A 14543-nucleotide genomic window follows, 5' to 3' on the forward strand; every position below is an offset into this window, starting at 1 on the left:
AGTAAGTGACCTAGTGGACAGAGTACCAGGCTTGGAGTTGATTGGTCCTGGGTTCAAATTTGAACTCAGACACTTCCTAGACCCTGAACAAGTCACTTAATCCCCATTACCCAGCCCTTACCTCTTTTCTGTATTTGAACTGATAATTAGCACTCATTCTTTTTGGAAATTTTTATTAATTTAGAATATTTTTACATGGTTACAAAATTCATGTTCTTTCCCTCCCCTAAGCCCCCTCCCATAGCTGATGCAATTCCACTGGGTTTTACAAGTGTCATTGATCAAGACCTATTTCCAAATTATTGATATTTGCACTAGGGTGATTGTTTGGAGTCTACATCCCCTATCATATCCCCATCTGACCCATGTGATCAAGCAGTTGTTTTTCTTCTGTGTTTCTGCTCCCACAGTTCTTTCTCTGGATGTGGATAGTGTTCTTTCTCATAAGTCCCTCAGGGTTGTCCTGGATCATTGCATTGCTGCTAGTACAGAAGTCCATCACATTCAATTGTGCTACAGTGTATCAGTCTCTGTGTACAATGTTCTCCTGGTTCTGCTCCTTTCATTCTGCATCACTTCCTGGAGATTGTTCCAGTTCACATGGAATTCCTCAAGTTCATTATTCCTTTCAGCACTATAGTGTTCCATCACTAACAGATACCACAATTTGTTCAGCCATTCCCCAATTGAAGGGCATCCATTTTCCAATATTTTAATTAGCACTCATTCTAAGGCAGAAGATAAGGGTTCAGGAAGGAAGGAAGGAAGTGGAGGTACATAGTTTTTCTAGGATTTTGGCTGTGAATAATCAAGTCAATTAACATTTATTAAGTGTCTACTATATGCCAGGTACCATGCACTGGGGATACCACTAAGAAAAAGATCTCTTTCCTCAAAGAGTTTATAATCTAAAGGGGGAGACAATATACAAGATGGGGTATGGGTCACCAGAGGGAACAAGAGAGTTCATAGTCAGAGTTGATTAGGGAATAGAAAATGAAGTTAGCTGGAAAATTCTGAGCCTTCAAAGTAATATAAGTATTCACCTCCTTTGATAGACAAGGATTCTTTTCTGTTATAGAGGATGGCTATTTGGGTAGGGGATAGGGAAAGGGAAATATATAAATATATACCTCCTCATTTCCAAATAGGTATATGTGAATGTATATTTTTATATGCATGGATATATAGATATATGTGTATATACATATGTATATACACAAATGCAGCATATGGAAATGAAGCAATATAAAAATAATACTATTTAGAATTTTCTTAAAATTTTCTTGAACATTACTTAAATTTTCTTAAAATTCTAAAAAGATTCACATCAATACAACCAACTAGACACACTTAGTAAATATTTACTTATGTTTAAGTCAATTAATTTTGAGACAAAAAGCATCATTGAAATTATCATCCCTAATCCTCATGCTGTCTTTATTTATATCCTCATTCACTTTTTTTAAAAAAAACCCTTATCTTCCACCTTAGAATCAATATGGTGTATTGGTTCCAAGGCAGGAGAGTAGTAAGGGCTAGGCATGTGTACACTTTCATTCTACCAACTTTGCCATTATTTGAAACTGTTTTCTATCACTGCCAAAGATTCTTTTTTTAAACTCTCACCTTCCATCTTAGAACCAATACTATGTATTGGTTCCAAGGCAGAAGAGTGGTAAGGGCTAGGCCATGGGAGTCAAATGACTTGCCCAGGGTCACACAGGACCTCCTGTCTCTAGGCCTGGCTCTCAATCCACTGAGCTACCCAGCTACCTAGCTGCCCTACCCCCTCCCCATTCACTTTTAAAATTATATAATTGTGTTATGATTTTATCCTTATATTTCTGCTTTTATTCCAACTTTATTTCACATTTTTTATGTTTAGAATTTAATTAGTTCATTAAGAATAAGTTTTAAGATCAGGGAAAGGGTTTTATCCACTTTACTTTGTACCCTTTAGGAAAGGAGATAGAAAAAGGTTGCTGTGGGCTCTTTAAGAAGCCAGCATAAATTGCCTACTTTGTACAACTCTTTAGGGAGTTAAAAACAACAACAGAAGTAATGAGAGCACCTAGGCATCCTAGATCAGAGATGTCAAACTGGAGGCCCACTGCCATAGCCAGAAACTGATTAAAATGTCATTGGATGGGAGAAGGGGGCAGGGAGCAGGTAAGTGGTTCAATGGATTGAGAGCCAAGCCTAGAGATGAGCGGTTCTGAGTTCAAATTTGACCTCAGATATGTCCTATCTATGTGACCCTGGGCAAGTCACTGAACCTCCATTGGCTAGCCCTTACCGCTCTTCTGCCTTGGAACCAATACAAAAACAGAAGGTAAGGGTTTTTGTTTTTTGTTTTTTTTTTAATGTCATTGGGAAATGTTTAACAAAATAAATAAAAATACAATGCAATCTACATAATATTTATTTGTGGTTTTCTAAGTCAATATGGAGCTGAAAGGGATCTGTTTCTATTTGAATATGATACCACTGCCCTAGATATGTTAAAATGTCCAGAAAAATTCTATCCCAGGATCTTAAAAGAAATAGCTGCTGTAATTGATAAACAGCTATCAAGTGTTTTTTGTTTATTTATTTTAAAATCCTTACCTTCTGTCCTAGAATCAGATGTTCCAAGGCAGAAGAGCAGTGAGGGTTAGACAATGGGGGTTAAGTGACTTGCCCAGGTTCACACAGCTAGAAAGTATCTGAGGCTAGATTTGAATCCAGAACCTCCTGTTTCCAGACCTGGCTCTCAACCTACTGGGTCATTTAGCTATCCCCACTCTCAGTGATCTTCAGAGGGGAAAACAAACAGAATGGACAAAACGAGGAGCAGTTGGTAGAAGATGCAAAGAGGTAAATGATGAAAACATTTCCTGAGAGATTAGAGTTATCTCAATGTGATACGGGTTGTCTTGGGACTTAATGGGTTCTGCCTTGACTAAAAATCTTCAGATGGGAATTTGATGACCATTTGAAAGGTTTAATAATAATAACTAGAGTTTACATAGGGCTTTAATATTCATAAGACATTTAAAATATTTTATCTCATTTGATTTGAGAAAGGTGCTACTGAAACTGAGGTTGAGGGAAGTTAAATGACTTGCCCATGGTTATACAATGTTATCAGTTGTATTAGGCAGGATTTGAACTTGGGACTCCTTATCTTTCATTTTATAAAGGTATATGGTAAAGGGAATTATTGTTCAGGTACAGGTAAGCCTAAATGGTCCCAAACATCACTGGCCTATTTGCTATTTCACACAGGTGGCATTCCATCTTCCTCCCCTCCCTTCCATGCTTGGAATGTTCTCCCTCTTCACCTTAATTTCCCTAACTTCCTTCAAGTCTCAACTCAAAATATACCTTCTGAAGGAGCCCTTTCCTAATCTCCTCAACTACTAGAGCCTTCCCCTCTGAGATTAATTTCCATTTATCCTGTATATATTTTATATACTCATAATAATTTACATGTTATTTGTCTCTCAAATTGGAAAGTGGATTCCTTCAAGGAGGGGAAAGATTGTTTTCCATTATCTCTGCTTAATAGTACTTGTTAATAAATGCTTGTCGACTTATTTACTTATTACATGGACATTGTTGTGTCCTCCCAGAAGCATATAAACTTGAGAAAAGAAATGTTGTATTTTGATTCCTAAAAAGTAGCATAGTATCTTATTAAAAAGGTAACTAACCCAACATTTTTTTGAATTATAGTTAATATTTTTTTCTGCAATAAAAATTATTTTCACTATTTACAATCAGCATAGCACGCCCTCTAGGCTACTCCCCAATTTGGCATTGCCACCTGCTCCAGAATCAGACCCAAAGGAATACCTCATGGGTAGCTTCACCTTATATTGTAGCTCATGAGCTCCCCCTTTCCCACCATTTTGTTTTTCCTTTTAACAATCAACTGGTTGACAAAATCACCTTATGAGAAAATCATTTACTAAGATGGCAAAGTGAAAATAGTCATTATAAAGCATTCTCGCTCATGAAGCCAGGGTGTGCTCTCCCACCAATATGTTCAATGTCTATGGGAAGAGTAGCCACAAATTTAGAACACGTTAGGAGCTGGGCACGCATATAGATGGTCAAGTTAATTTACAACTCTGATCCTGCAGACCCTGGAAGAACTCTGTAGCTCACCCTAATTGCCAGATCTGCAGATCTTTTTTAAGTTCTTAGCTACTTTTCCTCTTTCCTTTCAGAAGGTCATGCTCCATTAAACTGCCTCCTATCTGACTACTCTCAGGATCCATGTCTGAAGACATTTTCTCTGCTCTTCCAACTATGCTTTCAATTTTCTCAAACTGGTTTTACTTATTTACTGATTGATCCTGAGATGGATGTTTCCAGGTTTAGAGACCATCTCGTGAGTTTGAGAGACTTGGAGATCTTGACTCCTGATTTGGAGCTTGCTGCATTTTTAGGAGTCCCCAGAAACTACTCTGTTACTACTTATAAAAGAGAACTATTGGCATGAGAATGAACTCATTCCCTGTCCTAACTTGTCAGAAGAAATGGACTTTGGGGAAAACAATGTAGAGATGAGGCGAAATGTGAAATAACTAAGCAGTTGTCCTGAAAACAGCTTCATGTTTAGATAGTTTTAAGTTTCTGGCAAGGAGAGTTGAGGAGAGCAGTAGTTATAAGTCTTCTCTGTGTCCTGTTTAAATTCTTTCTGTACCACCTCCCACCTATTAGATTGGCCAATATGGCAGTAAAGGAAAGTGGTAAATATTGGAGAGGATGTGGCAAAATTGGGACACTAACACGTTGTTGGTGGAGTTGTCAACTGATACAACTATTCTGGAGGGCAATTTGGAACTATGTCCAAAGGGCTATAAAAATGTGCATACCCTTTGATCCAGTAATACCACTACTGGGTCTATATCCCAGAGAGATAATAAAAATACGGGGAAAGGACCTACTTGTAAAAAAATATTTATAGTTGCTCTTTTTATGGTGGCAAAGAATTAGAAACTGAAGGGATACCCATCAATTGGGGAATGGATGAATAAATTGTGGTCCATGTTGGTAATGGAATATTATTGTGCTATAAGAAATGATAACCAAGATGATTTGAGAAAGAGCTGAAAAGATCTGTGGAAACTGATGCAGAGTGAAATAAGCAGAACCAGGAGAACATTATACACAGTAACAGCAATATTGGATGATGATTATCTGTGAAAACTTGGCCACGCTCAGCAATGCAATGATCTGAATGACTTATGACAGGGAATGCTATCCACCTCCAGAGGAAGAACTCATGGGGTTTTCTTTCACATGAGTGTATCTTTGGTCTTATTTTGGGGGTTTGGTTAAACGTAAGTGTGCTCTTACAACAATGATTAATATGGAATTGTGTTTTGCATGACAATAAAAATTTTTTAAAAATTCATTCCCTTAGCTGGAGCATGTGAAAATCCTCTGAGTTAAATACTTCTTTTGCGAATATGAAATAAGCACCTGCTCTATATCTGATTATGGGACAGCTCTGTGATGCCATAGTGCAGTGGTTCACAAACTTTTTTGGCCTACCGCCCCCTTTCCAGAAAAAAATATTACTTAGCCCCCTGGAAATTAATTTTCTTAAATTTTAATAGCAATTAATAGGAAAGATAAATGCACCTGTGGCCATCACCACCCACATGGATCACTGCAGCACTGACCAGGGGGCGGTGGCACCCACTTTGGGAATCACTACCATAGTGCATAGAGCACCAGGTCTGGAGTTCGGGAGACTCATTTTCCTGAGTTCAAATTTAGCCTCAGATGCTTATTAGCTGTATGTCCCTGGACAAGTCACTTAACCTTCTTTGTCTCAGTTTCCTTATGATTGGGAAAAGGAAATAGAAAACTTCTCCAATATCTTTGCCAAGAAAACCCTAAATGGGGTCACAAAGAGTTGGATACAACTGAAACAACTTAACAACAACATCGATATCTCATTAATACTGCATACAGACTACATTTCAACTCCTTTATTTGGGGAGACATCAACTAAAACCTAACATATAGGAATTCTTCCCTTGTGTGCTAGGATGGAGGGGTATAAACTAAAGAGTATGAGCCTAACTTCTCTCATTAGATCCCAGGCTTCTCCAGGACTAGACTTAGACTAGACCACTATCATGGAGCTAGATTAGAAGAGCCCCTAAATGCGGAATGGAGTTAGCACAGGAGGTAGTACCATCCCCTGGGATTAGAAGGTTCTCTCATCTTAGATATACAAATAAATTTAGATATCCAAAATAAATACAAGGTAGCTTGGTAAAGGGGCATACTAGAAGCTTGAAGGACCAAGATATTTGAGATAATCATTATGTATTTCATCAAAACCCTACCTGCTGGGGCAGCTGGGTAGCTCAGTGGATTGAGAGCCAGGCCTAGAGACTGGAAGTCCTGGGTTCAAATCCAGCCTCAGACACTTCCCAGCTGTGTGACCCTGGGCAAGTCACTTGACCCCCATTGCCCACCCTTACCACTCTTCCACCTATAAGTCAATACACAGAAGTTAAGGGTTTAAAAATTAAAAAAAAAAATCACAAAAACCCTACCTGCTGTTTTCACAGCACTATAATGTAATTTTGAACAGTTTTCATATTTTTTTGAAACCTAAGGTCTCCTCTAGTGTCCAACAAAGTGTTTAATAATAAATGTTTGTTGAAGTGAATTGACTTATTTTGTGTCACCGTAGAAAAGACAAATAGGATCAATTGCTGTGCCCCTCTTCGCTGCTAGTACCTCCTTCTCTAACTATCTTTTATTTATTTTGTTATTTATTTTATATTTATTTTGTTGTTATATTTTGTTTATTTTATTTAGTTTTTGGGGTGAAATTGTTTTTATTTATTTAGACATAGAAACAATTTTTGACAATTGTTTCCTGACATTTTAGGATTCAGATTTTCTCCCTCCCTGCCTTTCCCCCATCCTTCCTGAGGGTGGTAAAAAGTCTGTTATAAGTTATATTTATGCTTTAATGTAATACATATTTCCATATTGCTCATGTCATGATACAAGACACATATCACACATTCGTATATTTATTTTGTATTTAATCTGTAGTTAAGATGGGACTCCATCACCATCCCAAATAACAAAATCAAAGAAGGCTGAAGCACCTCAACCAAGCCAACCAATCAAAAGTATAAACCAGGTGTGTTACTAGATCTTTCCTTAATCAGTTTGAGAGGATTACAGAGTTGGGGTCATTGGATGAAAGGCAAATGACACCATACGGGAAATATCTAGTTGAGGTCAAGTTATAAAATATGGGCACTTAAAAATAACAAGCTAAGTTGCCGTCATCCAGAAAAGGGTTGAAGGACAGCCAGGTGGCTCAGTGGATAGAGTACAATAGGACTTCCTTTTATGTGAGTTTTATGTAAGTTAAAAATTGCACATAATAGCAAACCCCATCATTTAATAAGTATTCTTATACAAACATACCTAGGCACTTTATGGCTTTTTTTTAGGCTTATCAGAGCTACCAACGTTACCACTCTTGTACTTTGGGGCCATTGTGAACAAAGAGTAGCACTGCTTTAACAAGGACATAATTTGTCATAAGCAAGAACTCTGGACACAGAGTGATAGGGGAGCTAATGTTTGACACAAAATAATGTAATGACTCAACGCTAATACTTCTCAGAGCCAGAATGAATGTTATTGGGCAAACTGCGGGGGAGACCTTATGCCGCTTTGGAAAATGCCTCTGATTTAGCACATTTGATTTTTTTTTCTGTTGACAGTCATGAATATCTTAATTTCTGTGTGTTGAGTTCATATAAAACAAAGTCCTATCATACCTGAGTTTAAATCCTACCTCAGAGACTTACTACCTGTGTGACCCTGGACAAGTCATTTAATCTTGTTTGTTTCAGTTCCTCATCTGTAAAATGAACTGGAGAAAAAAATGCCAAATCACTCCAAAATCTTTGTCAAGAAAACCCTGAATGGGGTCACAAAGAATTGAATGCAACTGAATAACAGCATTAGTAAAGTATTGAACCAGGCTAGCAGTGAAAGAGTTCAGAGGATTCCAGTTTGAGAAATAGAGACAAACCCCTGAAAGAGAATTGCTCTTGGGAAGGGGTAAGTTTTTCATTTTGTGCAAACTGTATGAAAGGAGACAATGACTTTTTGTAAGCAGGAGTGAGTTACCTCTTCTCAACACAAGTTCCTTATACACTTCTATGTCCTTTATATTTATTCCCACCTTCCTATCCTGACCTAGACTTTTGAAAGGAGTTTTTTTTGTAACTACTAGTTTTTATTTATCATAAATATTCATTTATTTTATTTAAGTTGTTATTTTTATTGGTATAAGATTAAGAAAATTGCTTCTAACAATATCTTTTATTTCTTCATTTGTTGTGAATTCCTTTTTTTCATGTTTGATGCTGTCATTTTGGTTTTCCTTTCTTATTTTTAATCAAACTGTCTAATGGTTGATCAATTTTATTGTTTTTTTAAAGGTATTTTCTTAGTTTTATTTATTAACATATTTTTTCTTTTATTTTGTTAATATCTTCTTTGATTCTTAGGATTTCTATTTTTTAATTGGGCTTTTAAGTTGGTTTTCTAGAATTTTTAGCTACATTATACATTCCAATCTGTTCCTTTATTTTGTTAATAAAGGAATTTAGAGCTAAAAAATTTCCCTGAGGACTGTTTTCCTACATTCCCCAAATTTTGATATGCTGCCTCAATGTTGTAATTATCTCTAATGAAATTATTTATCATTTCTATGATTTTTCCTTGACCCACCAATTCTTTTTTTAAAATTTATTTATTTATTTAGAATATTTTTTTCCATGGTTACATGATTCATGATTTTTCCCACCACTCTTCCTTCCCCTTCCCTCTCTCTGAGCTGACAAGCACTTCCACTGTGACCCACCAATTCTTTAGGATAATGTTATTTAGTTTCTAGTTATTTTAAATTCTTTTTTCGGAGATCTTTTATTTAATGCAATTTTTGTTGGGTTGTGGTTTGTAAAGGATCTATTTATCTATACATATATATCATGCTAATACATATTAATGCATATCAATACATATCGATATATATAAAATTTGTTTTTTTGCATATTTGAGGTTTTTAATGTTTTACTCCATATTTCTTCTTATAATTTTGTTTTCCCTTTAAATATTTTGAAGCTATACCACTGAGTACTTATGTTAAATATTGAAATCATTTCTGTATTCATAGAAAAATGTGATTTCCCTCTTTTAATTCATTTAATAAAATCTATTAATACTTATCTAAAATCATAATTGCTACTGTGAGTATGTATTTAGCTAAAGCATAATAGATTTTACTCCAACCTCTTTTTATGTTTTTTTGTTTTGTTTTGTTTTGTTTTGTTTTGTTTTGTTTTTCTTTTCTTTTTTTTTTTTTAAACCCTTAACTTCTGTGTATTGGCTCCTAAGTGGAAGAGTGGTAAGGGTGGGCAATGGGGGTCAAGTGACTTGCCCAGGGTCACACAGCTGGGAAGTGTCTGAGGCTGGATTTGAACCTAGGACCTCCAGTCTCTAGGCCTGACTCTCAATCCACTGAACTACCCAGCTGCCCTCTTTTTATGATTTTTATAAACAACACATCATTGAATTTTTCTTTCTAAAGTATATTCCATTCACACTCACAGTTATGAGTTATTTGTTTATTTTTCTTCATTTTATTCTCTTAGGCTTTTTCTTCTGTATAGTCTTTGCTTCTCATTTATTTCAAGTGATAAGCCTTTCTCTCCTCCCCCTTTAACCTTTTATTCACTATCCCCTCTTCATGCTTAGAGTTTGTTTTGCCTAATTTTTTATTGTTTAAGTTGTTTTGATTATTTTCTTATAACTAATCCCACTTTGTATCTACTTTCCCTCTTATAGTCTTCTTCCCTCTCTTCCTCTTCCTATTTGTATCTTTATTGAATTAAATATATTTCTATATCACACTTTTTGTGTGTATGTTTTATTCTTTTTTTCATCAGTTTAGATTAAAATGAAGTTCAAGAGATTTCCCCACTATGCCTACCAGATTTGTATGTAGTTCTACTTGCAAATCCAATTATGTGTAAATCAACAAATTCCCTTATATTTTCTTCTATTTCTTTTTTACTATATCCTTCCTCTTTTCCTCTCCTTTCCTTCCCCCCCCCCCTTTTTAACAGCTTCTTCAGAACATAACAAAACTATTTTAGGTTTTTTGTCTTAATTCACTACCTCTATGATCCCTTGGTAGTAGTGTAAAAGAACCTTTCTAACACTTCTTCCATTAGAATGTAAATAGTTCATCCTTACAAAGTGGCTTCTGATTGTTCACTTGGAATTACTTTTTCATTTTTCTCATTTATATTTATATTTCAAAGTTTCTCTTCAACTCTAGTTTTTTTTTCATGAGGAATGTTTGAATTTGAAAATTCTCTGAAGATCCATTCCCCTCCCCCTTGCTTTGAAGTATTATTCTCAATTATGGTTGGTAATTTTTGGTTGTAGACCTTTATCTTTTACCTTTTGTTAAATCTCATTCCATGTTCTTCATTCCTGTCTTGTGATAGTTGCTAAATCTTATGTGATCTTCATTGTGGTTCCTATTTTTTTCTCCTTTTTTTTCACCCTTACCTTCTGTCTTAGAATTGATACTAAGTATAGGTGCTAAGGCAGAAGAGTGGTAAGGGCTAGACAATTGGGATTAAGAGACTTGCACAGGGTCACACATTCTGATTTTTAGGGAGTTTGTTATTGGGTTTCATCCCTCTTCTATTAAGCTATTGATCCTTTCCCCAAAGTCTTTCTTTCATATTTCTCATCTCTCTTATAATATCTTGTAAAATTTCTTATATTAATTTATTAAAACCAATATGTGTATGTGTTTTAATTACATGTAAAAAACAATTTTGAACATTCATTTTCTAAAATTTTGAATTTCAAATTCTCTCTCTCCCCCTTTCCCTTTCCCTTTTTCTAAGGTGGTAAGCAATTTGACCTGGGTTATACTTGTGGGATCTTACATCAATTTCTTTTGAAAATTGTAATTATTCTTTTAGACAAGCTGATTTTTTTCTTTCACCCTTTGATTATAGGTGTATTTATAAAATCTTGGTGATCTTTGACATCATGGAAGCATTTTATTACTTTTTTTTGTTGACTCATTTTTGTTGTTGAGTCTTCTCAGGAGTTGAGTTCTATTTCTCCTCCTGCTCTGGGGATCAAATCAAATTAAGGATCCTCTCTTTCTTTGGGACAGACTCTCCCTTTCTTGGAGTTAAGGTTTCAAGCCATGCTTTTTCTTCTATCACAGACACTAACCTTTTTTTTTTTTTAAATTTTATTTAATTGATTAAGATAATTTTTCCATGGTTACATGATTTATGTTCTTTCCTTCCCCTCCTCCCAACCCCCTCCTGTAGCCAACACGAAATTCTCCTGAGTTTTACATGTGTCATTGATCAAGACTTATTTCCATATTATTGATGTTTGCACTAGGGTGATGGTTGAGAGTCAGTATCCCCAAACATATCCCCATCGAACCGTGTCATCAAGCAGTTGTTTTTCTTCAGTGTTTCTCTGGATGTGGATAGGGTTCTTTCTCATAAGTCCCTCAGAATTGTCCTGGATCATTGCATTGCTGGTAGGACACTAACCTTTTCCTTCTTGCCTCTGATCAGTCTTTGTTGAAACTTTTCCTTTTACTTGATTAGAAAGAAGAAAAAGAGGCCTTTTCTTTAATCCTCAATTAAATCTGAGGTTATTCTTCTTTGGTGGATGAGAGTTGATTGAGGCTTTTTCTTTGAGGGGAAGGAGAGAGGAAGAACCTTTCGTTTTAATTTCACTCAGTACTACAATCAACTAAAGACCATTATCCCCTTTCTTTCTTTTTTTTTTTTTTACAACCCCCCTTTATTTTTTATTTTTTATTTTCAATTTTCTTTCTTCTAAAAGCACTGGGAAGCCTGTTCAGAGGCTGTTTTTATTTACCCTGAACCCTACCCCCCCTCCCATCCCCTTAAAATAGTTTTTCAGTTTTATTTCTTAAAATTGAAGCTGTTGACTTTACCTGAAGCCTTTCACTTTCATCCCTTAGGGGACTGAGATATTTATTTATCTTCTAAGGGATGAGTTATTTGTTAATCAGGTTATTTATTGATGGTATAGATTTTTTTTCTTCTACTCTTTCATCTTGGTTTCTTAAATTAAAATAAAAAAGACGTGCTTTTTTTTTTTCTAGAGATAGTGAGGCAGTGCAGTAGATAAGAGAGACTGAATACTAGCCTGAGATGTATGTTAGCTGTGTAATATGCAGGCTCTAAACCTCACTTTTTAAAATCTAAAATGAGGATATATTATAGCACCTACTTTATAGAGTTGTAGGGGGGGATTAAAAGAGGGTATATATATACATATATATGTATATGTATACATATATATGTGTATATATGTATATATAATATGTAAAATCACTTTGCAGACTAAAGGCTATATGAATGCTAACTTTTACTGTTAAAGGAGAAGAACCTAGTATTGATTTGATTCAATTTCTCAGAATAAATGGGCAAAGTGAGTAGATCAGGGAATGGAAGAGTGGTAGAAGGTACTTTTTGGGGTGGTCTTAAGGTAGAAGATGACCTGGGTGAATTGTCTAAAGTCCCTCTCCTTTTTCTTTCTACAGTCCAAAGACTAGTGAAGTGCCTGGCAGCTAGACGCTTAATAAATTTGTTTATTAACAAATACATTTTTTTGTTAAATTTGTTAAATTAACAAATAAATCAATTAAAGATGATTAATTGAATGGAAGGAAGCTGCAAGTAGACTAATTGCCAGTCAGTCAACTAGCAAGTGTCAAGCATTGTGCAAAGTGCTGAGGATGCACAGAAAGGCTAAATCTCTTTCCCTATTCTCCTTTTTTTCTTTTGCAGTCTGTCTGTCTGTCTGTCTGTCTGTCTGATCTGTTTATCACCTCGAGTAGAAATAGTTTGAACTGCTTGGCAATGATACAGGATGATTCCCAGGAAGGAATTCATCATTGGAAGGGTAAAAGAGATGACCTCATCAATTAAAAAAATAGAGGAGGCTTCCTGCCTTTAGCTGAAAGTTAAAATAGGTGAATCCGAGGTGTTTCTATAAATTCTCTGATTTAGGTACAGAAGTTCTTTTGGGAGGCCTTATTGTTTTCCCCACTATGTAAGATTCAATCTTTTTTTTTTTTAATTCAAAAGCTCTATGAATGCTAGCTATTACTCTTTTTATTTGTTTATCTTCATTTTTAATTTTAATAACAAATTTCCACATAAGTTTTTCAAAATTATATGATCCATATTGTCTCCCTTCCTTCTTCCCTACCCCATCCTGGTAGCTATTACTATTAAAGATTAAAATTTATTACTGTTACTACCTCAGTGTCTTCATTTCTAAAATAAGGGAGATGGGATTAGATGACTCCTAACCTCTTTTAAATCTAGAGGTATGATCCTTTTGACTTAGAAAGCCCATTTTCATTTTCCATCTCAACTTAAATGCCCCTTCTTTCCCCTGTCCCCCCAGACTACCAAATATCTGCCACCTCTTCCGTTTTCCAATATTATTCCATTTGATCCTCCTGACTCTAGGAGATAGGTGCTATTATAGGGCTAATTTTGTAGATGATGAAACTGAGGCAGACAGCGATTAAATGACTTGCCCAGGGTCACACAGCTAATGCACTCGCATCTCATTGACAGCAGATAGAGGTCTACCCACAGGGCCACTTATCCCGGAGAACACTTGATCAATCTCCCTTTAGCGTGCTGCTCATGCCTGTGTCTTATTCAGCCTCATCCGCACTGTGAGCAACAAGACGGAACGGACCACCTGTCTCTCCTAAACTTTCCATTTGTCCCAGCGCTCACGCTGTATAAAGAACCTTACTATTTATTAATCGAATGAATGAACGAATGAGTGAATGCATGATGCAAAGAAAATGAAAGTATGGGTATTTCAGGCAGGATCCTGCCAGCTAAAGCACAGCAAGGCCAGAAAGGACTTAGTGTTTATAGGTAGGCGCATCAACGCTCCTGGCTTTTTCTCGCTTGCCCTCACAGCTGTCACTCAAAGAGGGGCGGGCCCAAGGAAAGAGAAGGAGGCTGGAGGAGGTGTCGCTTTTCTTTCTTTCTTTTTTTATAATTTAATTTTTTTTAGAAAAATTTTGTCCATGGTTACATGATTCATGTTCTTACTCTCTCTTCCCCTCCCCAATCCGACCCCTTCCTCCCTCCCCCCCCCCCGCCCCCAGCCAACGCGCATTTCCACTGGTTTCTTCGTGTGTCATCGATCAAGACTCATTTCCATATTATTGATAGTTGTACTAGGGTGGTCGTTTAGAGTTTGCTTCCCAAATCATGTCCATCAACCCATGTGTTTAAGTAGTTGTTTTTCTTCTGTTTTTCCACTCCTGTAGTTCTCCCTCTGAATGTGGGTAGCGTTCTTTTCCATAAGTCCCTCAGAACTGTCCTGGGTCATTGCATTGCTGCTAGTACAGAAGTCCATTCATTACATTC

Source organism: Gracilinanus agilis, chromosome 1 (genome assembly GCF_016433145.1).
Source record: "Gracilinanus agilis isolate LMUSP501 chromosome 1, AgileGrace, whole genome shotgun sequence".
NCBI lineage: Eukaryota > Metazoa > Chordata > Mammalia > Didelphimorphia > Didelphidae > Gracilinanus > Gracilinanus agilis.